At 38.7% G+C, this 24,814-nt stretch overlaps 1 protein-coding gene and 1 long non-coding RNA gene across 4 annotated transcripts in view; one reads left to right on the forward strand and one right to left on the reverse strand.

The window, feature by feature from the left end:
• The window catches only part of LOC308178534, a 248,288-nt gene that overhangs the window by 184,396 nt on the left and 39,078 nt on the right, over positions 1-24,814 (forward strand). Inside the window, exon 7 of one of the 2 annotated variants that reach the window (XR_013939798.1) lies at positions 1-2,139. This is a non-coding gene — a long non-coding RNA (uncharacterized lncRNA). The other variant, XR_013939799.1, reaches the window with a different exon arrangement.
• The window catches only part of SHISA9 (shisa family member 9), a 180,357-nt gene that overhangs the window by 126,750 nt on the left and 28,793 nt on the right, over positions 1-24,814 (reverse strand). The window lies entirely within an intron of this gene.

The raw sequence follows: 24,814 nt of genomic DNA on the forward strand, positions 1-24,814 counted from the left end.
AATACAAATTTGGACAGCCCAGAGAATCAGACGGAGCCTGAGGATGCCTCTGTGAGTAATTTAAACTCATGTTAAAGTCTCTCTTGTCTGTGGCAGACCATTTTACCTCTGGCAAGTAGTTCCTGGTGTCCTAATTCCTAAATATGCATGTTTTGCATTTATTATCTCCAGCCCTCTGTGATGATGTTTGTTTCAGAATGAGTGTGGGGATTTATGTGGCTGCATTTGATTTGTCTGATGCTTGAAAGCTGAGGGAGTAACTTAAAGCAGAGAAACTATTTTTTTGGATTGTGAACAGGAAAAAAAATCGAACCATTCCTCATATGTTAGGAAGATCCTCAGTCATTTCACTTTAACAGGCTTTCATTTAGCAAATGTAGCTTGACGAGAATCAAATCCTCAGCATAATGTAGCACTTCTCTCTTTTGAGTATTTGTTTCCAATAAGTGACTGACTGAGAGAAACTATCTGTATATTTTCTTCCATTTCTTGTGAGCAACAGTAGAGCAGCATCAACATTTTATATTTCTGATAAGGGAATCAGACTATTTTTTATTATTACCCCAAGACATTAGTTGTACAAATGACCTAAAGGCAAGTGTTACTAGCAGCTAGAATTAGTAGCTACAAATAAACTGCAGGGCCGAAAGGCAGAAAATTGTAGAGGTGGTGAACGATTATCCTAATGGTATATAAGAGAATTCACTGCTAGCCATATTAAAAATTCATCTTGCTGAAACATAGATTTAAAAAAAAAATCAGCATAAATTAATGTAATGTATATATAATAGTTGGCTAAAGTGCTCTGTTTTACAAATGTATTGTCACTAAGAAAAACATAAGGTAAAGAAATACAACAGTGTAAGAACACAAAATACTTAAGGCAACACAAAAACATACAGAGTTCTTCATACAACATGCTTCACATACGACTTCACATACCTGTGATTTCTACATAATATTTGCTACTTAGCAATTTTTTATTGACTGGGGGATCAGCTGATTATTTCCCAGCAGCTGGAAGGCTAACACTCATCAGCTGATTGGTGAGCTGGAAAACAGAGCCTTGTTCTTTCCCAATACTGTGCTGGTTTCAATAGCCAAAGTCCTTTCTATGAGAAGTCGGTGAAGAAACATTTCAAAGCAATTGTTTTGCTTGTCAGGTTTTTCTGCCTTTCTGAATGCTCAAGAGTGAAGGCTTAACTCTTCTCCAGGGCTGGGTTCAAAGCCCCCTGCAGTCACTGCAGTGACTCCCGTTGCCTGTAACAGGCCACAGATGAGGGCCCATGTGCGTAGCGTTTAGCTGGGGATGCCAACCCCGTTGCTACAAGGGCAGCTGAGGGGATGCTACTCATACAGACACACTTCCTTGCATCCACTTAGAAAGGGTACAGCGTGTGCTTCCTAAGTGCCCAGACAACTCTCCTATCTGCTTTATCTTGCAGATTAGTGGAGGTTGAACAGTGTTCTGACATGGGGCTGAGGAGCTGCAGAGCTCTGCCGGGACTGCAGGTACTCCTGGTTCCTACCCAGAGCACCACGCGAGGAAAGGTTGGAGATGTTACCCAACCCCAGCCCTTCCTATGCCCTGCTGATAAAGCAAATACATTTCTTTACCAAACTGTAGATTAATACCAACCTGTAGATAAATAGTTTGATGCTAAGAAAACTGTGATTCATATTATTAAAACGAGTTGATTTTATTCACTTTTCTTGTGCTCCTGTTTTACATTCTTCCTCTGTATTTGCATTATAGCGCTCCCTAGTACTTAAAAAAGCCACAGGGGATAAGATATATACATCTCTTATTATGGTAAAAAGGCAAAGAAGCACAGTAGCAAAACTTTTTGCTTATCTATTAATTCCCAGGATCTTTGAAATTTCAGTAAAATTAGAGTGAGCCTACTGGTATTTGATTTAATTAATGCCTACAGATTTCATTGCCCTCCCATTACAGGAGGATTGGCTGAGTCTAATTTAGGATCATGGCCCCACCTGTCTGCTGGGTGGGTAACGGTGGAAGGGTGGGGGTGAGTGCTTCCTGGGGGATCTGGGCAGGTGGCTGGAAAGGTTTCCTCAGCCTATGGCAGCTTCTGAATGCAGAGTCAGAAGCAGCTATCAAAATTCATCTCTGGCAGGGTATGTTCTTGTGGTTGTTCTTACTTTCATGCTGTAGAACTGTAGTACCTATGCTGGGGCGCAGTTTTTGGCTCCAAGTGGCTTCTGAAGTTTGTACTTACATTTAGCTCTTCTGAAAATTCAAGGGAGTTATTTATTTATCTTGAAGACACTGTAAATGTGCTATTAATATACAGAAAATCACAATTCGGTGAGGGACCGTTATCAGCACTTGCTCAAGACCAGTCAGGTCTCTTGGGAAAGGTGCAGCAAAGTGGATATGTGCTCCAAAGGGGGAGGAGAGGAGAGGTGAAAGGGGGAGTTTTCAAACCAATTAAATACAGTAAACTAGCCCCAGTCTGGACTACGCTATTGCAAGAATTAAGTGCGCTCACAGTTTCTTTAAAGTCTAGGTCTAAGTTATTGTTATTATGATGTTATTTAAACCCTCTTAATATTTAAAATGTATGCATTTTAAGTAAGCGTTTCAGAACTCCGTATGTTGCTTGCTGCTCCATGGAAACATTCTGGATTTGCTGTATGGACAATTTCTGTTTGCAATTATAATAGTATGGGAGTAATACAGATCAGTGGAGTACAGAGGACTATTATGAATTAAAACTGCATTAAAAATTCAAAATCTCAAAGGGCAATATCTATTGCTTAATAAAACAAAGCAGCAGAACAATGATTAAAGTAATGATTGATCTTGTTTAACTTTAAAAATCTAATTCCTAAAGATTTTTTTTGGGGGGAAAAAAAAAGCAGTAAGGACACAGCCAATGGAATTACTTTCTGTGGCACCCGTGGTATTGATTTCTAGTGGTCAGTCAAAATGGTGAAAGACTAGTCAAAGAATCTGTTGCAGTCTTCCCAAACTTCTGTATAGTAGTTAATCTGCCAGCTCCAGTGTATGCTCTGAAGTTATGTCCTTTAATGTATGGTCTTCAATTGTCAAGCTGTACTAATGCTCTGTTTTCTAATACTCATCTTCATTTTTTTTCTTAAATTGCAAGACATTTAGTAAGCAGATGTCTCCCTCTCACCTATCATAGGCTTTATCTCACTAAAGTTATAAATTAACTCTCAAGTGAAATGTAAGGAGGTGTAATAGGGAATTTTCCAGACTTTTTTTTTTTTTAACAATGAAATTACTTAAGTAAAAGAAATACTTGAGAAAAGATCCTTTGCATTTTTATTTATCTAAATGGTGAGGATGCATATATTTGGAATTAAATCCTTTAAGGATACTGTGCTGGATAAATGTGCTTCTCCAAAGAAATGCAATGAGGCATCTTTTGAGTATTAGTCAGCTGTGGACAGCATTACTTTCACTAGTTCTGATTAATGTGCCATTGCATCTCGGTAAGATTAACGAACTGTGAAGGATATGTGGACACTGTCTCTTCATTTCAAAGTAAGAGTGTGAAGAATTCAAATACACGTAGCATTTAGATGGCCTGTTTTGTCAGGATCTGATTGACTGTGTCTGCCTCTATAAAGCCTGGCTGGTTTTGGTTGGCTGGCTTATAGGTGGTTTTGGAGCTTCCAGCTTTTAGACGCTAGCTATGTTTGCAAAGAGCAGTCACTAGGTAGTATTTCAACAAGCAATGAAAACTTGTGCTGGATGAGCTGACTACATCAGCATCAGCTACTAGATAATGGTATAAAGTTTTATAGATGCTTTTAAATCTGATTTCTCTGAGTTGCTATAAAACATGAGTAAATCAGAAAAGGAAAAAAAAAAGTTTAAAAAAAACTTGAAAATAGAACAGAAAAAACTGTAGCTGCATCAAGGTCTCTTATGTTATAAAGAAAAACTTAATGGTCATCAACAAATAGTGGGTTTGATACAATTTCCAAGTTTGTTTTCACTTTGTAAACTTTGGCTTAATTTTTTTGTTGTTGTTGAGGTGGAGTTTGTCCTTGAAGTCTTCTATAGCACTATCTCCAGTAATTACTGTCAGACCTTTGTCAACCACAGAGAATTAAATTCAATGGCTAGGAAACAATTCTAACAATTGTTTCTAATGCTTCAGGTGACAGAATGTTATATCCCTACTGATTTTGAAGTAGTGCATGCAAATACTAATATGCTATTATTTAAAAGAAACTAATAGGAATTCCTTGTAGAATCCCAAATCAACATTTTTTCTTTAAAAAAAACTCTTCTGTTGCTTTCATTTTCACTGCACTACCTTAATCTCTCTATTTAGACCTACCTTACGTGATGAAGTATTTAAGCTATAGGAGACTGAAGTGTGACTATGAGCCTTAGGATTGAAATTAAAGATGCTTGTTTTTACGATCCATTATATAAAATTGACTGATAAGCAAAACACTGCTTATTTCTGTAATATTCATTGTTCTACTTGAGTTGAAGACATCAGTGGCTGATCTTTGGACAATTGGTAGTGTTGGGGGGGGAACACGTCCCCACATAATATCTACACACGTACTTGGTGCTAGATATTACTTTTCATTGCAGTTTTGGTAGAAGGATTGCAACCTCCGTGATTTAGGATCGAGTTACTCATTCAATCTGAACTGGAGGCTGTGGGTTGCATATTGGTGTATGTTTGTTACTGCAGTATGGGAAGACCAGTCCAAACACTTCCTCAAGAGCTGCATCAATGAACTTTGGCCCACAGATCTGTTTAATACAGCATTTTCCCGAAGGTGCAGAATAAAGATCTGGGCAAATCTAATCTCTGGCAGATTCACTCTACTGGAGAGATGCGGTTGATCAAGTAGAGGAAAAAGCAGAAGGGGAAAGCCAGCTGTAACCAGGAGGAAAGGTTTTCTGCGTTTGCCAGTGCTTAAAGCTCTAGCAGTCAATTCAATATAGCTAAAATTGTTTTGTATTTATCAGTGTCTTTAGAACTTTCAGCTGCATATCATGATCATCAACCAGAAATTACCAAGCACAGGTCATGGTGCACAATAATAATGGCAAAGAGAATAACTTAAGGCCTTCAGACTAAAAATAAATAAAATTGTAAATCCCTTTCCCTAACAATATGTAACCATGGAGTCAGTGACTCCACGTTGTTCTATGCAACTCCATAGTTGTTCTATGCAAATATAGCATAAATAGCTCCAAAAAGCCATCATATAAAGTCTGACTCTTTAAAAACAAACAAAAAAAAGCCAACAAAAAAAAAAACTGTTTGGGTTTTTAGGCAAAGCAGGAAGTCCAATCCAGTGACAGTGCTCACACCACTGGGTACAGCTTTGGAGTAGCGTGAGAAATCCCAAATGGTTCTGCCTTTTAAAAAAAAAAAAAAAAAAAAGGCAGCCTTCTCTTCTACGTCTGTCCCACATTATGTTCTTTGTTATTGTCTGTGAATCACCAAACATCCTTTGTGACGTTTATATGGTATAGTTATAAATAACTCCAGCACTCACATGTTAAACAGAAGGTGATTTACGAAGTGCTGCTCGATCTGACAGCTGTTACTACAACATAGACAGAATAGATTACTTGCAAGTTTATTTCAATTATAGATAGGACCACAGTGAAATACTATATTTACCTGTTTTGTACAGGGACTGAATAATGGTGGCAAACAATAGCATGAGCTAAAATAGAGTGCTGGCCTTTGTATAAGTCACTTGTTTTCAAGTATGAGGTTTCCACGTGGCTGTTTATAACAGGTTTGTGACCAAATGAATCCTCCAAGTGGAGGATCCTCCTTGTGACCATGTGAATTGGTTAGACATCTATTTGAAATGCACAGAATATCCACAAAGACCCACTTAGAATATGATGCACTGAGGTCCAGCTTTCCCAGAAAGAAAATTGCCCATCAGTCTGGGGCCAGTGATGGTACTCAAGTACTAATACCAGCAGGCTTTTTTCTTTGTGGGAAAAACTGCACCCACTAACAAGAAAAAACTCTACTTTCATCCTTCAGATGTTTCTTTTGTGATGCCATGAATCACATCTATGGAAACAAACAATGAAATAAATCCAATTTGTGTAATTCAGTACTTTAGAACCTGCCTTTCGGAAACAAGGAACTGTCCACAGACCCTGTCTTCTGGATTAAACAGACCAATTGGAAGACCAGGGCTTGCCGGTGGGCTTCCCCCGGTAAAGAAGACAAGTGCTGGAAATACTAATTCGGAGAACTCTCATGCAAACCCTATAAAGACCCTTACATCACCCTAATAATTCAAATTCTGCCAGAATAGAAATGTTACATGGTAGAGATCCTAACTCTGATCTTGTATAGTGACAGTTACGAGACTTAAGTCTTGAACAGTCTTTGTTTTGGATCTCTAGAAGATCCTTACTTACAATAAATATGGGAATCTTTGTGGCGGAGAGGAGGAAGGTGTATTGTTCTTTCATGAATACGTAATTGTAATAACCTAGCAGAGTAATAGGTATTCCAAAAATAATAATGAAAAACAACTTCAATATACTCACTGTAATACCTTGCACTCTGGGTTTCCTAAAATAGGTCACTGACAGAGAATCTCTGGTTCAATTCTAAATGGTAAACATTAATAGAAGGTGCTTCACTCTTCTGAGGTAATGTGACCTTCTAACCAAAAATTATACATAGTACTCTTGTGTCAAATCTTCAAAAGGAAGGCAGAAAGCATGTACAGTTTTAAGGCAAAAGCCTTTTTTTTTTTTTTGAGAATCTCATTCCTAAGTGGTGCCAGACTTCAACGCTGATGTTAATCAGCTGTGCAGTGAACCCTGGGCCTTGCATGGAAAGCCTGCAAGTGAAAAGTCTTTGGGTGGATTGGGGAACTGTAAGGAAGAGAAGTCTCCAACCTTCAATGGAAATGTATTACCTTGTGTTAATGCAGCTTCTGATAATATATTACCATTTTGTTTTTTTATTATTTTTAAATCAAACTGTATTTAAAACATACCACATACAGATTCTCTCTGTAGATTTCCATATATTGAAAGTATATGTTATTTCAAGCTTAGGAAGACCTAGTGTTTTTACGAAGAGTGGAAAGAGGGAACTATTTTCAGTGTCCCTGAAATTTGGGTGAATTTTGTCATGAAATACGACTTTCACATTTATAGCATAGCAATATTATATATTCTGTATTCAAACTTGAAGCTATAGTAAATTGATTGCAATAGCTTGAGCTTCTGTATTAACATTTCTGTAGAGAGACTTTCAGTTTCATCAGTCTCTAAACATCACTGCATCCCACCAGGGACATCTTATCTGATGCCCTCTGCTGCTTTGTAGGACTGGACAGTATAAATTACCCTCTGACGAAATGTAGATACAGATGGAATCAATTAATTACTGCTTGCCTGCTCTGAGAACGATCATCAATGCAATATAACTGAGCAATACTAATCTCTAGTAACCATCTGGAACCATTAAGACAAACTCTCTCTCCTTGCCCAGGGGAGGCAAAAGTTTTGGAAGCCCTTGAGGGCCGTGGCCTTTCTCAGTTGCCTACAGTCACAGCAAGCTGACAACAAAAGAGCCAGAACCAGGTTTCCAGCAGAGCTTGCGTTACTTATCCGTGTTGTGATGAGCAGAATGGGATTTTGTGGTAGAGCGTAACTGCTCAATTTATGTGAAAACAAACAATGCTTTGAAGGTAATAGCAACTCCAGGATTAGCAGAAGAAACAAAGATCTGGTTAAAAACCTAGGCATAATCCCGGATGGACTTAAGAGGACCAAAGGTGTGTTGAAGATCACCAGATGAGTGCAAAAGCTGCATATTTTTTTTAATTCCAGCTTTGACTTGTAAATATATCATTTAGTATTGTACTTTCTACGTAAACCCCTGGGTTTCTTAAGACCCAAACTGGATTTCATATGGCAGAGATGGTAGTTACAAGCCCATCCAAATCCTGGCATCCAAGTCTCCCCAAATGAGGGGAATGCATGTCAATGCAAATTACTTGGAATTAAAGTCTTACTGTGTGATTTTGAGGGTGCTGTGCTCATAGCTTACAGCCCAGTTTTTGTTTTTCTCTCATATGCTCCCACCACAGTAACTCACCTTTTCCTTCACACCTCCATGGCAGGAGAGCTTGAAATAAAGTGGCAATGTGAGAATTTAGTACCCCAGATACTTGTCTTAACATCCTGGCTTTTCTTTTTCCATGCCATGTTACTGACACAGAAATTCCCAGGCTTGGACCGGGAACTGTACTGTGTACTCAGTATATCCAAACCACAAAAAAGATTTTATTTTTCCAGAGAAAGGCTTTCTTAATCATTTTCAAAACACTGTTGTAAAAATATGAGGGGAGGTCCCATAAATTACTCCAATTCTATCTCAAAAGCATGTGAAAGCGCATTAGGATGATGTTGTAGCAGGAGTTTAAAGCTCCAGTACTCCTCAGGATTTACATGTCTGTACCAAGTAGGTCAGGCCCTCAGGAAGAGATAACAGATTTGAGGATTGCTTGAAGACCCTTTTTAAAACTGAGAAAGGACAAGCTAAAGAAGAGTGTCACAGAGCTGGCTGAATGATTTTGAAATTGTGAAAGGATGGATAGGTAAGTTGTGCTGAGATCATGAACCGCCAAAAAACAGTGGCTTCTCAGTGCCTTTTCTGCAAACTGGCAGCTCAGTGCCATAATTTTCCATGTTAGGAACTCCTTGAGAGCAGTTGTGAGAGCCACAAGTATTGCCTTCTACAGCGTGTCTCATTATGTAGCAGCCCTAAGCAGTGTTATCTAAACCTATCCAGTTCCTGCGTAGATGACTGCCTTACAGTCTGTACTTAGCAAGCAGAGTACTGACCTGGCAGGTAGATTTGGGGTTTGTACGCCTTTATAAAGCAAGGACAGGCTCTTGCTACGCCACACTGAATTTTTTGCGTACTCTTTACGTGAGGGAGTAAGCATGGTCTCATCAACAGCAAGGCAGCTTGACAGGCAAAATGCTGCTCTGTTCTAGTCACAAAACATCCTCCTTTTATTTCCGTCCTGTGCTTCTCGATGACAGTCAAACAGCTGGTTTTGTTCTTACAGTCAAGCATTGCTTACCAGTCAAGAGGAAAGGAGATAGAAGGATCTTCCACAAAATGAAGGGCAAATAGCAACATGCTGTCTATAATGGTGTCAATGGGAACAAATTTATTTTTTCATTAAACAAAAAGGCTGATAGGTTTATCTGGTTAAATTGCTGTGTATTTGCAAAAAATGATCACTTTGCAAAGCCCAGGTTTTCATGCACTCACTAGTAACCATCAAAATGGCACCAGATTCTCTCCATGTGGGAGATAAATCTTGAGCTTCTAGTTATGGGACAGTATTTGCCAGAAGGTTATTGCACAGAGACATGTGGGGATGTACCTTGCCATGCCACAGCCTGTTTGAGTCAGGCTGTTGGAACCAAAGTAACTATGAAAGAAATGCTGCGAATGTACATCTCCTTTACAAAATCTGTCTAAAGAATTATTCTGTTCTAATATTTCACTGTTTTTAAATTGATTTTGAAGACAATTTGAACATCCAGTTCAAAGAATCATAACTTCATATGCACGTTTCAGTGTTTGAAATATACAACCCTGAAGAAGGGGAAAGACCCCTCCATGTTTGTCCATGAGAATTATAAACTGTGACAAAGGTGTAACAAAAGCAAGTGAACTTTTATAAACCCCATTTAGCTGATTTACCTCCTTTCCCTGGAAGGAGATGCGTCTAGCTTTATGAGACACCATTCTAGCTGCTTAGTATGCAGCCTAATGCTGTTGGTGAGCATGGTTATTGTTGATTTATATTATATCAATAAAACGTGAAAAAGAGCAAGACCCATTCACAAAGGGATTGGAAACTACAGGAAGTCGTACAAGGTCAGGTAGAATCTCCCACCTCATGCTTAGCTTTTATTTGTTTCATTTTGCATATGGTATCTTTAATTAAAAATAATAATAAAAAAAGTAAAAAAGGCTCCATTTTATTTTAACATGTCAGAAAGGGAAGAAGCGTGTGTGGCAGGAATTTGCTGTAGCAGACAATGGTGCCTGGAGTGCACGGCCTCTTGGCTGGAGCTGGTTCATGTCTGGCCAGTTCATGTTGCCCGCAGCAAAAGGTTTCTACTCCATCTAAACCCACCTTTAGAAATTACCCATGCACATACCTTATGCTGGTCATTAGCACAAGCCAGTGGCAAAAGCTCTCTCACTGTCTACTTTTCTTTTTCACACACAATTTGAGCTTACTAGGACTTCTGTCCAAGTGAGGTAAGGCTGGTCTGACAGATTAAGAACAGGCATTGACTGCCACCTCTGTTTATGTTGTCTTTAAATTAATCTCTTCTACGTTTAGAAGTTCAGAGAAAATGTTGCAGAGGCTATCAGGCAGGAAAGAGAGAACTTACTTAATTTCAGGGCCTGACTGGTTTTCAGGCTGCTTCTTGCTCTCTTACCCTACACCATGTGACTCTCCTCAGGCTCTCCTCGTGCTGAGGCATGACATCTATTAACTGGGGTGAAGTGATGCAATGGTTTACACGCAAGTGATGACTTTGACCCCGGTCAAATCTTGTGAAATGCTGAGCACTAAAACCAGTAGGAAGAAAGGGTGGCTGGCACTTTCAGGCCTGGCCTCTATAGCTTTTCCTAAGAGATTCTCTCGTGCTTTACACGTTAGCTCAGTGATATATTTCATTGTTAATTGAGAGGAACTGTTATGCAGAAAAAAAATGTAAAATTGCATCTGTTGATAGATAGGTAACGGCAACTGTGGGTTTTCTGATGTTTTTGGAGTTTCTTGTTTTAGTTATTTTGTTTTTTAAAGACCGATCTTGGCCAAAGGCTGGAAAATATGGAAAATATATTGGCATCTCTTCTTTCAGCAAATTGGACTCAGAATTTGGAACTAACCTTGGTATTAGATGTTTCCAGGTAATTGATAAATGAATATCGAAATCCATTTTCTTGGCAATCAAGAACTGTAGAGGCAATTATTGTCTTTTAAAGACATAACAATAATGGGCTGTTTGCTCATAATTACAGAGTCAAGGTCATCAGAATCTGAAAAGAAACAGTGTAGTGCCTCTGCTGTCTCTACTGTTATAACTGTTACTTCAAGTTTATAACGTCCTATATATATACTTCTTTGAGAACCTTCTGCATCTGTTTGAAAAAAGATCTTTAAAGCTGATGAGACCTTGAACTGCTTGCAAATCTAATGCAGCATTGGATTATCTCTTTTGTCTTCTTTTTGCTGATTGGAAAGAATTATTTGTCCCTGAATGCCAAGGACAGTTCTGCAAAATTGGCTGAACAAATGAACCAGTAACCCCAACCTGTATGTTTATCCTCAAGAAAACAATATAGAAAAAATAGCTGTGTGTATATACAGAGACAAAGACTTTTTTTTCCTGATATCGTCTCTGACATTTTTGAATAACTAATACTCAAAAAGCAAAAGTAAAAATGTTGCTTTGAAAATAAAATAAAAGCTATTTAAATGCCAAATCCTAGTCAAAAAATCTTAGTGCTCTGCAGACTGGATGGCTGACCTTCAGAGAAGCCACGCTGCAGTAAATAGGCAGGAGGAGAGAAGGGACTGGAGCAGGTTGGAGGAGGTGTGCTTGGTGCTGTGGTCTCTGCAATTTCTCGTGATTGCCAGCCCCAGAGGGCAGTGGAAGCCATGCAATACTCCAGTGTTGGTAATCTAGTAGCACCAGCTGCTCCAAAATGGGAGAAGGGGGACGTGTTGTCTCCAAGTCTGATTAATTTGGCCCAGTGTGCATGCATGCCTTGAGATGCTGTAAACCAGAAAGCCACAAAACTTGCACACAAAATTCTCAAAAGATGAAGTTTAACTTATAGTAAATTTGGGCTATTGTACTTATACTTCATTGGCTGAAATCTGCTTGAAACTCCTTTTTTATTTAAGTGTGAATCTTTCAGAAACTCAAGCTATAATACTAAGTAAAATAGGGCCTTTTTAATGCTGCAGCATTAGCACAGATGTCCAGCCCGCTCACTGGCTTGTATAGTCTCTGATACAGCAGCAGTGCCCTGTGGGTCTGGGCATAGCTTGGGGAAAACACGGGCAATAAAATATTCCTGGCGAGTGGTTTGGATGGGGCCACCCCATCTGGGACATGAGAACTGTTAGCTCTGTGGCCATACCATTTGACATCAAGCCAGCTTGCTCATGTAGTCATAAGCTCATGGGTCTGGTCAGTGCTGAGAAGTCTGGCTTGGCTGTGTTGTCCTGCCTCACTTGCTCTACCATTTCAAGCCACGTTGAAGTTCTGTTTCTCAGTTACTGGTTCATTAAATGTTTTTTAGAAACTTGAACCTAAACTGTTTTCATCTTTGGGAGAAGTTCTGCTATATGCTGAGACAAGTCACTCTATACTGCAGGTCTAGTCACTCTACACTGCTTGCTGCTCCAAGGTTTGCCCAGGGAGGAGAGCACAAAGAGCACCACAACATATTTGGGGCATAATTTGGTCTCAGAGTCCTGGAGACCAAGGGCTATAACTCGTATTTAGTGCCCAGGAGCACCGTAAGTGAAAAGAGTTTCAATGTTGAGTCAGAAAAATGGGCTGCAAATCTAAAGGCTAAAGAACAGAGAGCATCTTCTGTGTGCACCAAGAAGTTCCATGTTTAAGTCCTCTATTGCAGGGCAAGGCACAGGGCTGAGCTTTATGACTACAGCTCTAGGTGTTGATAAGAGAAGAGAAAATCCTAGGACCTGCCATTTCAGGTTATTTAGGAGAGAAGTAAAACAAAATAAGTTGTATATTTCTAACTGTTTATTATGGTAATGTAGAAAATCTGTTCTTTAAATGGACAGAAGTATAGCTGCTCAATATTGTGTAAGAAGCATTATATGCTTTTACAAGTCTGTCACATATCGATTATTCTTGATTTCATTTGTCAATTAAATTATTTTTGTTTCTATTCAGTATTTGAAGAAGTGAGCTAAAAATAAATTGCTATATTCAGTTAAAATCAGCAAAGTGCTTAATTCTGAAGATTCTTGGTTTTATTTTGGAGAAATGGGATTTTGGATGTTTTAATCGTCAATTCCAAGAACTACCCTAAAACTACATAAAGCTATTTTAATTTCTTGATTTAAGTACATGGAGAAATAAACTTTCATTGCGTATTGATTCTTTGGTTTGAAAGCAACAGATTAATATTTCATATTATTTAGTTTATATATACTGTAATTAAGGCTGATACACTGTAATCAGTCTGCTTCAAATCATCTTCTAGAGTGTCTCATAAATTAGACTGAATCCTGTTTACTTTTCCTTTTAGTACTGATATGAAAAAATAATTACACATGCAAAACAATATATCTGAATCCACCAGTCATGACACACATTTAATATAAGACAGAAAAGCTATGGGTAGGCACATTATTGTCTTTTTTAATCTATCATGCTCTTGTTTCCTGCCAAAGATATGCACAAAATAAATGCAGGGCCCTATTGTTAGACGAAGTTTAGTCCTGGCAGATCCAGCTTGCGATCCAGCTCAGCTGAGCTTCGTTTGAAAAGCTGCAGTTTTCCCTCTACCACCACATGCTGTAGGGTGATAACATAATGCTGTACCCATCAGATGTAGAATGAGATTCTAGCAGACCTTATAATGCTGGATAGCAGTACATATATAGAAGTGGTTTTAGTCCCTAAATATAGATGGTAGAAGAGTCCTGCGAGCACTTGACTGGAAAAGGTCATTCCTATACTGAGGATGTTGATTGATGTCAGAGTTTGACTGGTAGCTGAGAGCTGAGGCTCCCACAAGTTGCGTATTAATTGTCCCTTACAAATGAGCAAAAAGTTACAGAATGAGCAAAGCCCTGAGGGGTAAATACTCCAAAGACATACAGTGTTTCAGCCAATGAAGTCACTGACAATCACCTAGCTATGGCTGATTGGAGATAACCATATAGTGAAGGCTGCTTGTGACTTTTGAAACATTTAGCTCAAAATAGTGTAATCAGATGGGACACTGACTGAAAACTGCAGAGAGCTCACTACATGTATGTTATGAATACAACAACTAAATATCTGTGAATTTTACAGCATGTCAAATATAGGCACCCTGCATTGGAAACATGCCTCCTCCGATTTTTCCTTCATAGGAAATTTCTGTCACAAAACATTTTATTCAGCACTTAAACTATTGTTCAGGGTTATTTTCACCATAAGACAATCTGTTGAACTTGAATATATTTGTCATCTTTAATCTTCCTAGAACATTGTACAGAACATTCACATTTCCCATTTTGTTATTAAAACCACCATTCAAAATAGAAAGCTTTTATTTATGAAGAATTCTGTTCATCCAACTACCTGACATCTATACACTCCAGAAAATGGATTTTTGTGTGTTTTCATATGTTATGAAATGGGATGGCTGACATAGCACCAAAGCAGCACTTTTCCTCCTGTACTTTCTCTTCTCCCAAATACCTTTTACAGCACATTTTCCACCAAATCTACCTTCACTCTCTTCAATGTCCCCCCTTCCAAGTTTGAAGAACCCTCTGCCCTAATGTGGCGAGATCACAAATAACTGCAACTAGACTCATCTCTGTTGCCAAGTGTTCAGTATATGTTGTTTGCTCCTTATTCCTGATGAAAAAGTAAGTTACATCTGTGGAGCGTAAGCTATGCTTGTCACAGGTGTTTTGTGGTTTTTTTTCCTGTTCTGCTTTAATTGCAGTTCAAACTCAGTTAAGTTGCCAGAGTTCTGGTGAAAATTTAATGCTGTAAGGAAGCAGGCTTGATGGTTTTCATTAGACTAGTTAGATTACATTTTTATCCTGAACTAGTATGTGTGACTTTCTTTAAAAACAAGGATTATGCTGGTTGCAGATTTGAAGAACATGTGAATGATCACTTAAGTAGGCATCCATGCAGCACTGTAACAAACTAAGTAAACCATACTTCATGTCTCTGAGTTGCAAATACAGATATACATTTGAAAATTAACTTCCAGGCACTGTTGTAGACTGATAGCACTTCAGAAAAAATTCACAGATATTGCAAGTAGAAAAAGTACAAATAAATCATTAAACTACAGTACTAGCTTTGGTTACGGGACTTTGCATTTATTTAAAATAGCCGACAAGATGCAGTTATGCAAAGTTTTCTAGTGGAATGTGTAGCATAATTCTGGAAGAGTCTTGCTGTGAAGACTGCCTGACTTTTCGTTAGGTATGTAAGTTCACTTGTACCACATCTGAATCATCATTCTTAAAATGCTGGGAGACTTGGTGTTTCCTCCCCTTTAACTCAATCTATGTATTAATATCCATCTGGAGATCTACAACTCCTGTACCACAAATTTTCTCTGGAGATGCTGAAAAATATTACCTAAGCAGAAAGAGTAATTTATTGTATCATCCAAGATTTCCAGATCTCTGGCAGTCAAGTAGGAGCAGTGACGTCTTACAGTAATTCTGACACATGCTAAAATGAATACAGGGGCATGCACAGAGCAGTAAATTGCCCTGTGAGTTCAGCATATCTTAAAGGCCTCAGACTTGTTATGCAGTGTGTCCTACCCCTGCTTTTCTCCTGAGATTTCCAGAACAGCTACCTGCATGCCTGAAGTGTTCATTACAGGGAGCTGGGGGTATGGGTGCCCCTCATTTGTTCGTGACATTATGCAATGACTTCAGTGAGTTAAGATTTCACTATAAAACTAAAAATTTCAAAACTGAAAAATACTGAGAGGGCTAGTCAAACTATATAAGTGAAGTGCGTGAAAAATAAGTAAACTTTTTTTTCCCCCCAGTTTTCAAGTTGAAAATGTAAGGCATTGCTTTATCAAGAAATTCCTTTGTTTATCTTTGGCTTTGTCATTTGTGATGGTACAAACCATCCTCACCCCGTTTCATGTGGCTAACAACACCAGATGGGTATAAACCAAAGCCTCCCTGCAAGCACTGAGCTTTGGAGAAGTTCATGTTCAGCTTCGATCCAACCCTGGAGATAAAGCTAATATTCGTGGGGAATAATTTTTGGTCTGGGTTCACAGTGAAACTACCTATGTTATGTAAAATAGATACTGAGGTAAAAAGACAGCAGAGACTCCAAATTTCTGGAAGTCCAAATTTCTGGAAGTCCAAATATCAGTACTAGTCTGGTATCTGTCAGGGATTTAAACTTGGATTATCTTGAAAGACTTAACAGAAATACTGTCAGGGAATTGGACATCAGCATATATTCAGGACAGAAATAAGATCTGTCCCATAGCATGCAAGATACCATAAGCTCTCGGAAATGCGCTAGCACATTTGGCAAATGAAGTTTCAGATTTCCAGCTGTTTAAAGTTATTTTCAATAAAATGTCATCTTTTTACACTTGCCTTCCATTCCAGAATTATGTGATGGCATTGAATATTCAACATATTTAAATCAGAAAATAGGATGATTGTGATTATGGAAAAAAATGGTCAACTGACATACAATTAATCATTTATTTTAGTCTAGTTGACATTGTAAATGCAAACTCCTGAAAATAGGCTTTAGGCGAACAGATTTTGATTAAAAAAAAAAAAAAGATTTTAAGATTTTTCCTAATGCTTTTATTACTGTATACTTTTTGAACTTTGTTTAATTTTTATAACTTGCACCATTTTCCTCATGGAATAGCTTCCATGACTAGAAAATAATGCACAGCTGTTCACGTATATTTGTTTATGTGAGTATTTAAACAAGTTTGTTTAAATACTTCATTTCTCCCTGGTTTTGCCTTCTGCAATTATCACAGCAAATAAGGTTAATGTCAGGAATGCCATTGAAGAGTATTAGTATTTTTTTTGCATCTTCTATTGTACTGTATTTTACAGTAGAAATTGTAATAATTTGGTTTAAGAACAGAGGCAAGTTACATGGCATAGGTACAAGAACAACACAGGCTTCATGTTTGAGTCCAACTACACAAATAATTCTTAACGTTATTTGTTAATTATTGTCTGCTGATCACAATTGAAACAAAATGAGGCAAGGCCAGCAGTACAAAAGGAGGATCTCTGTAAAGTTGAATTCCCAGAGCAAATAGGCAGTTCTGTTTCTCAAGTGGAACGTGGCTGTACAATTTTTTCTACCTTGCAGAGAATTTCTTTGCACAATATGTAACTCCTAGGTCACACTGAGCACTTGACTACTGGAACCAGAAGCACAGTTTAGCAAGGCTGCTTTGTAGGCTTTGCAGGACTGGTAGCAGCTGGCCCAAATTAGAGAAACCCACATCATGCTCTGCTTTAGATTGCAGAAACCAGTACAAAGCTCCCTTTTCTGGAGTGGAAGTTCACAAAGCTGCCCGGCACCTTTACCCTGCTGTTAATCACAGTGAGGATGGGGGCCATATTCCTTTGCAGAACCATCAGCAGTAGTGCCATGCCTGGTTTGTGTTCACAGGACATTTCACTTCAGATTAAGCAGTCTAGATTGTAATGTTTGACTTCAAAGGAGTTTGCAGAGTATAAACATTAATACATTCATTAACAGAAATCATAATATAATGCAAACACAATTAGTTTGAAGCCAATTTATATTTAATGACATAGCAGTTATCAAAGCTCAATTACTCTAATTAGAATTTTATTCAGAAAGGCAAAGAAAGTGTTTGCTCAGCATTTTACTGGATGAGTCCCAGAGACAAATGGTGATTTAGGTTGTGTTTTTTTTTAAGTGAGTTTCTTATTTGTACATTCCCAGAAAAGAAATGAGATGTCGTTTATCTGCCTTTAGTAAAGTACCTCAATAATTTTTGCATAATAGTAGCAAAATACCTGCATCATAGCAGTTTATGAAATCAACTCATTCATGGGTATCTCATATACTTGGTAATACACTTGTTCCATCCCTCTTCAGTCAGTGGGATGTTTCTTGCTACAACCTGCTTTAGAGTTTATTCCTGCTTTTGAAACTACTGACTTGTAGTATAAAAGTACATAAAACTTACAAAGCATTTTCATGGTACTTTATTCTGTGTTAAATTTGTTTTCACTGAATGCAAGTAGGGCTGCAGTGACTACTCTATTTATTGTAATAAAATCCATGATCACGTTCTCCATGGTCCTTGGTGAGGTTATGGAGCAAATTCCCTATAAAGCCACCTCTAAACACATGAGAGACAGGAAGGTGATTGGGAGCAGCCAGTAGGGATTCAGAATGGGCAAATCATGCCTGACCAACCTCATTGCTCTCTCGGATGAGGAAACTGCGCTGTAGAAGAGAGGGGGGCAATGGATGTTGTATAACTTGATTTTTAGCACAGCCTTTGGCCCAGTCTGCCACAGTCTCCTGGCGGCCAGTAGCTAGTAATGTCCTCAGGGACTAGCAGTGGGATAAATTTTATTTAATGTCTCCAGTAATGATCTGGGGGATGGGATGAAGTACATTCTCAGCAAGCGTGTGCACAACACCAAGTTGGGGAACATGGTCAATATGCTGGAGGGCAGGGCTATTTCTCAGAGGGTCCTGGACAGGCTGAAGAAATGGGCTAAGAAGAACTTCATGGAGTTCAACAAGAGAAAGTGGGAGGTCTTGTGTATGTGAAAGGATCCCATGGCACAGTGGAAGCTGTAAGGATGTTGCTCTGCAGAAAAGTGTCCAAATATTGTGGTGGGGCCCCCAGAAAGGTTACAGAACCGCTGCGGTGTTCAAGACTTGGTTGGACATGGCCCTGAACAACCTCGTCTATTCAGACCTAGTTTGAGCACAAGGTTGGACTGGACATCCTCTGAAGTTCCCCTAACCCCTAAAATATGATTCTATGACTATATGTTGTTTCTTGTATAGTGCACTGTGTATGAGTGGAGACTTTGAAGAACATAGCATTTATTTAATTTAGGTAATTATTATGTAAAGTACTATTGGATGGCTACTGCAATGTCATCTTATTATTTTTCTGTGAGTTAGAAAATTCTTCCTACTCTGAAAAACACTGTTTCATTAACTTCTGCTCCAAACTAGTGACACAAATATTTAATAACTTCTCTAATTTCTCGCTGGAACGCTGATCAATGTGTTTCTGTGCCCTTTTTAGGAGATTAGAGGACACAGCATAACATTAAATGTCTGTACAATTATTTGAAAGAGGTGAGAAAAGGCCACAGTCTTAAAAACAGGCCCATCTTGTTAAAGACAGGCTATAGCAATGTAGAGATCCTACTTTAAAAAATAAATTAAAAAATCTTGAAGTGGATTTCATGGACTTTATGGGATTGGTACTATGACCATTCATGTGTTACTATGCACCATAATACAGAAGTAAAGGTCGTCTTGTATAGGTAACCTGTAGCAAATTATCCACTACCTGTCTTTCCTGTCTGGTAATACTGGATCCCCATTTGCAATGGTTTTTAGAACTCCCTGGTGAATATTCTAGATTGATACTAAGCAACCGTTCTAATACAATGTACATGTAGTTCCCTTCCACGTGATACATAAACATGACCTGTTTATATAGGTGCATCTTAAGTCCAGCCTAGGACAGTTTTTTGTTTTCATTTGTTTTTTCCACATGAAAGGATAATAGATTTAGAGTTAATTACAACTGGCAGCTAAAGTCATCCTCTGGGATAGTTCTGGCAGCCAGGGGTTAGAGAGTCACGGGGATGTTCAGGCCACACACCTTCTTTCTTGGAAACGCCATCTCCAGCTGCAGGAGCACAGCCACACAAATCACTGGGAGAGGATGTGAAACTGTGCCCACAGAATCCACGTATTCCAGGAAAAATAGTAAGTGTTTAAATTACTGTACCATGAAAAGGGAGCCGAGGATTACAAACTAATCATTACTAGAAAGCAGGAAATTGGTTATAAAAATTTTAGGAATTGAAGTCAAGCTTTCTAACTTTTCCCCTAAATCATTAATTCATTTGTTTATTTTACATGGCACTTTCTGTACAAAATTATTAACTAGCAATGAAAGGCCTCAGTCTGCTCAGCTAACTGATGTGCCTGGATGCTATGTGTTTTATCAGTAGCATAGACATTTTCTGCAACACGGACAGTCTGTGGAAATAAGAGAATTTGAAAGTTGTCTTAAAATGGATTGTCTTTAGTAACAAGAACCTCAGGAACACCTCAAAGGATAGAGGCCTGTATTCACACGCCATGCTCATGGTGCTAGAAGACTTCCACTGTGTCAGGAAGTAACTGTAGAAGCACAGTGGCAGTGCCTAGCTAGCTGCAGTGCCTTTTTTTTTTTTTTTTTTTTTTTCCAACAGTCTGTTGTACTTAGTATGGAGACCTTTGCACAGCATACCCCAGAAAGCGTGCTTTCTTCAGTCCTATGTTGAGACAATTTTCTCATGGATAAGACAGTCTTTAAGAGCATTTCTGTGTCCAGCTGGTCCTGACATAGAAATTATAAAGTAATTTTGAAGTACCCTTCCCTTACTCCACCCTACAGTTTCAAAATTCTCTTATAAAATGGCACATTGTGATCACGGGTGGGTAAGTTCATCTTTAAATCCAAAGTGGTTTTTTTTTGTGTGTGTATATATATACACATCATTATAGTATAATATTTAGTGACTATTTTATACAGCTAATACAAATGGTATCAACTAACTATATATAAAAATAGTATACAATATTTAAGAACTTTTCTTTTCAAGGCAAGGGTATTTGATTCTTTCATACCAACGAATAAAATGTGAGGGATAATGGTATCTGACTACATTTCAAGGTCATTGAGTGTATTCCTGTTTCCACTCTTCTGTCACTGTTGGTGGCGAAAGGTCTTAATTGCAGGCAGCTTTCCAGAGAGCAAATGCATCAGGTTTATAATTTTGTTTTTGTCAAGGTGCTGCATCTTATAGCCTAACTATGAGCAGAACAAAGGAGGCTTTCAGCTCTCTGCATCTTGAATTAGTCTGGATCCTGGTGTAAGTCATGAATGGCTTATTGGGCTTTTTCTAATCCATCAAATGATTGTATTTCATGTTCTACTGTAAATCTGCTCAATTAATTAAAATCTATATCCTTTTGAAATTTGCTATTAGAAAAGCTGTATGGAAAGAAGGTCCTCTCTCACCAGTTGGTTCCACAGTGGTAATGGCGATGCTATGAATTGTAGTATAAACATAACTTCAAAAGTTCCCAATATTTATAAAAATGCCAGTAAAAATGCTTGTCTGACGGGGGGAGGGGGGGGGAAGAAAAGGAGCCTATTGTTTTTATTTAGAAAACATTATTATGGAAGAGCTGAATATCCGCTTTGCACAGTGTGGTCATTGAGACTGCTGAGTTCATTCCGGGGTTGCCTGATTGCCTGTAGATGCTGAAAGAAAAACAAAACACAACAAAAAAACGAAAAGACTGTTTGCATCTTCCAAAAGGAAGCAAGGCAAAAAGTTCTTTTTGGCCATGGGCTCCATGGCAAAGTGACCTTTTGCTCATTTTCAATACGCTCTGTGAAGGCTGCTGACAGTGAAGCGTTGGCACCCTGGAGAACACATCCCTCGTCGTCACCGCCAGGGCTCGTGTTACTGTCACCGGTACTCTGCTGGCCATAAATGAAAGGTCGCTGGCCAGGAAAGAAACACAACTTTGTTTCCCATTCATTCTTTTATGCTTTTTGGATTGAAACCTCATTTCTATTGACTGCTATTTGGATGAGTGTTAATGGTTTTCAGTTAGAAACCACAGGGTTGTTTCTGGCTGCATAGCCCCACCTCTCCCATACCTGCCTCGCAGAGCTCCCAGGGACTTGAGAAAACCATGGCAGAGAAGATGCCTATACTGGGAATTATTGAAATATTTCTAAGTCGGTAGCAGAAAACTGAGAAAAATACCAATGCAAGCCTCCCATTTCTCATTTGTCCCTCATGTTATTGAGGAACCAAACTATTTTATTCAAGGCACAGAATTAAAACAGTTATTTAAAATGCCTGCAAGGACAAGCAAACACGTTGCTTCATTTGTCTACAACCATCAGTCAAGTACTCTCTGTAAAATAGTGGTCACATTACTAAAACAATGAAGAGATTAAATTTTTACTGTGTTTTAGGCTGACAAAACAGAAAAGAGGAACATAAAATGAACTGATTAAATTAAAACCTTTGATTAGCTCTTCTAGGATAAATTACTCTCCTGGTCTATTATGTCTGTACACACATATGAAGAACATGGGATTAATGTACAATTACTTTATCACTACGCAAGTCCTGTTGGTACATTGAAATATGTGAATGGATTTGCTTTGTGTAATTCAGAGCTATTGGGAAATCAGCAAGAAAGAAACTCAGAGGTCCTTAAAGGAATTAAGAGTCCTTAAGAAAATAGCCATTAATTTAGGGGTGCCCGCTTCCTGGCTCAAATCTGATTAGCAGGCTTATTTCTCTCGTATTTCAAACTCAGAAGGACATTAAATTGTTGAAAACAAACCTTGTGTCTACAGGAGAAGAAATATGAGCTGCCTGCAGCTACAAGTGGAGGGATGCCAGCAAAAGAGCTTGCTCATCGCCCCAAGCTGTAGCCAGCTTCCCTGGTGTTCTTCCAGGCCTATTTTATAAAGCCCCTCTGAAGACCAGATGAGGGGAACTGGTCTGACTTTAACTACATATATAGGTGTTTTGTTGTGTTGTTTTTGTTTTTCCCCAAGCTATTTTAAAGCCCTAGCAGCCCTTCAGTCTGACTCAGAAGACGGTCATGAAGCAGCGATGCTGTTGTAATAGTGGGAAAGAGGGCGGTGATGCTCCTCAGTAAAGAGGCATGAAAAGGGTTAGGGGCTGAGATGAGCACGCTGAGCCGGCGATACTGCTGGAAATGTCTGGTGACACCACGGTCACAGAACAGAAGGATGCATCTTGCCTGAACCACAGGCTTTCTGGGATGTACCTGAGGCATGTGGGTCACCGAGTACGTCACTGTGGGTTATGGTAGTCATAGGGTTGGAGAGGAGAGCATGGGGTATGGTGAATACACCACCTGGGGCTCGGTGCTGAGACAGCTGGAATTAGGTAGGAAAACCTTTCGTTTTGCCTGTCCAAAAAGCAACAAAAGTGTAGGATTCGCTAGTGGATGGTTTTGAGGGACTTACTAGAAATGTTTGGCATCACTCACTGCATTCTTGTGCATGACAATGGGAACGCGGTGATTGCAAAGCCTTGTGATCCAGAGTAAGGACGGGATTAGCCAGCAGCTGAAGTAGGGCCTGGCAGGTGGAGGCAGTACCCGCACCGGGATGGGCGACACCCAGGCTGCTGTTCACCCCTAAGCCATCACAACATGACACTCTCTTCTTCTTATGTAAGAAAATAATTTGCACAGCTAATGATTCTGTCTATCACCCTGTTAATAAAAGAGCAATAACAAAACCTCGGGGTGTACTATAAATGGAAGGCATGCTGCCCCCTCATCATCCTCAACAAAGTCTCCACAAAAAGCTGAGTTAGCTTTGCAGGAGGAGCTGGAGGAGAAGCGCTCTCAGTGGTTCACAATGTGAGCAGGATGGCTTTCTTACACCCAACATAAACACGTTTTTACTCTAAAGGTTTTGTTTTCTACTTCTAGCTCAATTGATTTCCTAATTTGACCTACTTCATACCGAATAGCATTTTGGTGTGGGCACCGCTGGCATCTACTGAACGGGGGACTTGCACACCCCCATATGAATCAGCAGCTGTTCCCATAGGAACTGTTGGCCAAATTGTGTGCTTATTTATTGAAGACTGTGGGACAGAAATGTAAAAGTTTTGGGTGGAGACATCCAGCCTGTGGATTATGTTTACCATTGTCATATATTGTACGGAATTGGATATGCTGAAATAGTTTCAGTTACATTACCTCATGAAGTTAACTTACAAAAACATTGTGCTGAAATGCTTGTAATCAATGGAGGTTTTCTTAAGGTGGAGTATTATCTGCTGTGAACTAGAGGATCTGTTAGCTAATCTTAGAGCTGTATTTCTACTGTTTGTTTGACTACTGATTTTGTTGATACGAACTTACTATAGATAGTGAAAAGCCTCTTAATTGTTTGAGAAATACTTGAGCCTCTTCACTTTTATAATTATTGTGATGTTTCATATTGGAAACACTGCCAAGACCATTGTAGGTAGAAACCTTGAATTGATGGTAATGTCACAGATGTAGTAAACCACAGCCATAAATTTGTTCAGAAGAACATGGTATATGATCTTTAAGTGCTTATTTGATGTTCCTGTTTATGTAATTATCTTGCCATTTTAAGTTGGTGTCAAAAATTACTGGTTTGGAAATATTTTTAAATCCACTGATCATTCATGAAATGCAATTATTCACTTATTTTAACACAAACAATTCATAATATATTAAATTTTAAGTATATGTTAGAATAATAGGGATTTTGTTGTATCCGTGTTTGCAAAATCAGGACTGGTATAGTGTAAATGGTTTGAGACTTGAGACATACACAGTATAATTGTCTGAAACAGACAGAATAGTTGTTGCTGTGCATGTTGCTGACTTGTTTCATTCCCTAATGATGTTGTGTTTAAAGGTGTTGGAATTGTGGCCGGTAGTCTCTAGTATATCTCAAAAACTAGGAGAGAAATTTCTGATACATTAAGAAATAGAAAATAACAAATACTGTTTCCCTAAAGTTCACCTTCAGAACACAGAGCTAAAAAGATCATGCACCATATGCTACCTTGAACAGTGCTTATGCTGTACATTTCCAAACAGTACATGATGTACAATGAAACTACTGTGCAGGCACTTAGCAGGCACAGGATTAAACCCAGTTCATGTTATGAA

This window comes from Anser brachyrhynchus (assembly GCF_964034855.1).
Source record: "Anser brachyrhynchus genome assembly, chromosome: 15".
Classification (NCBI taxonomy): Eukaryota; Metazoa; Chordata; class Aves; order Anseriformes; family Anatidae; genus Anser; species Anser brachyrhynchus.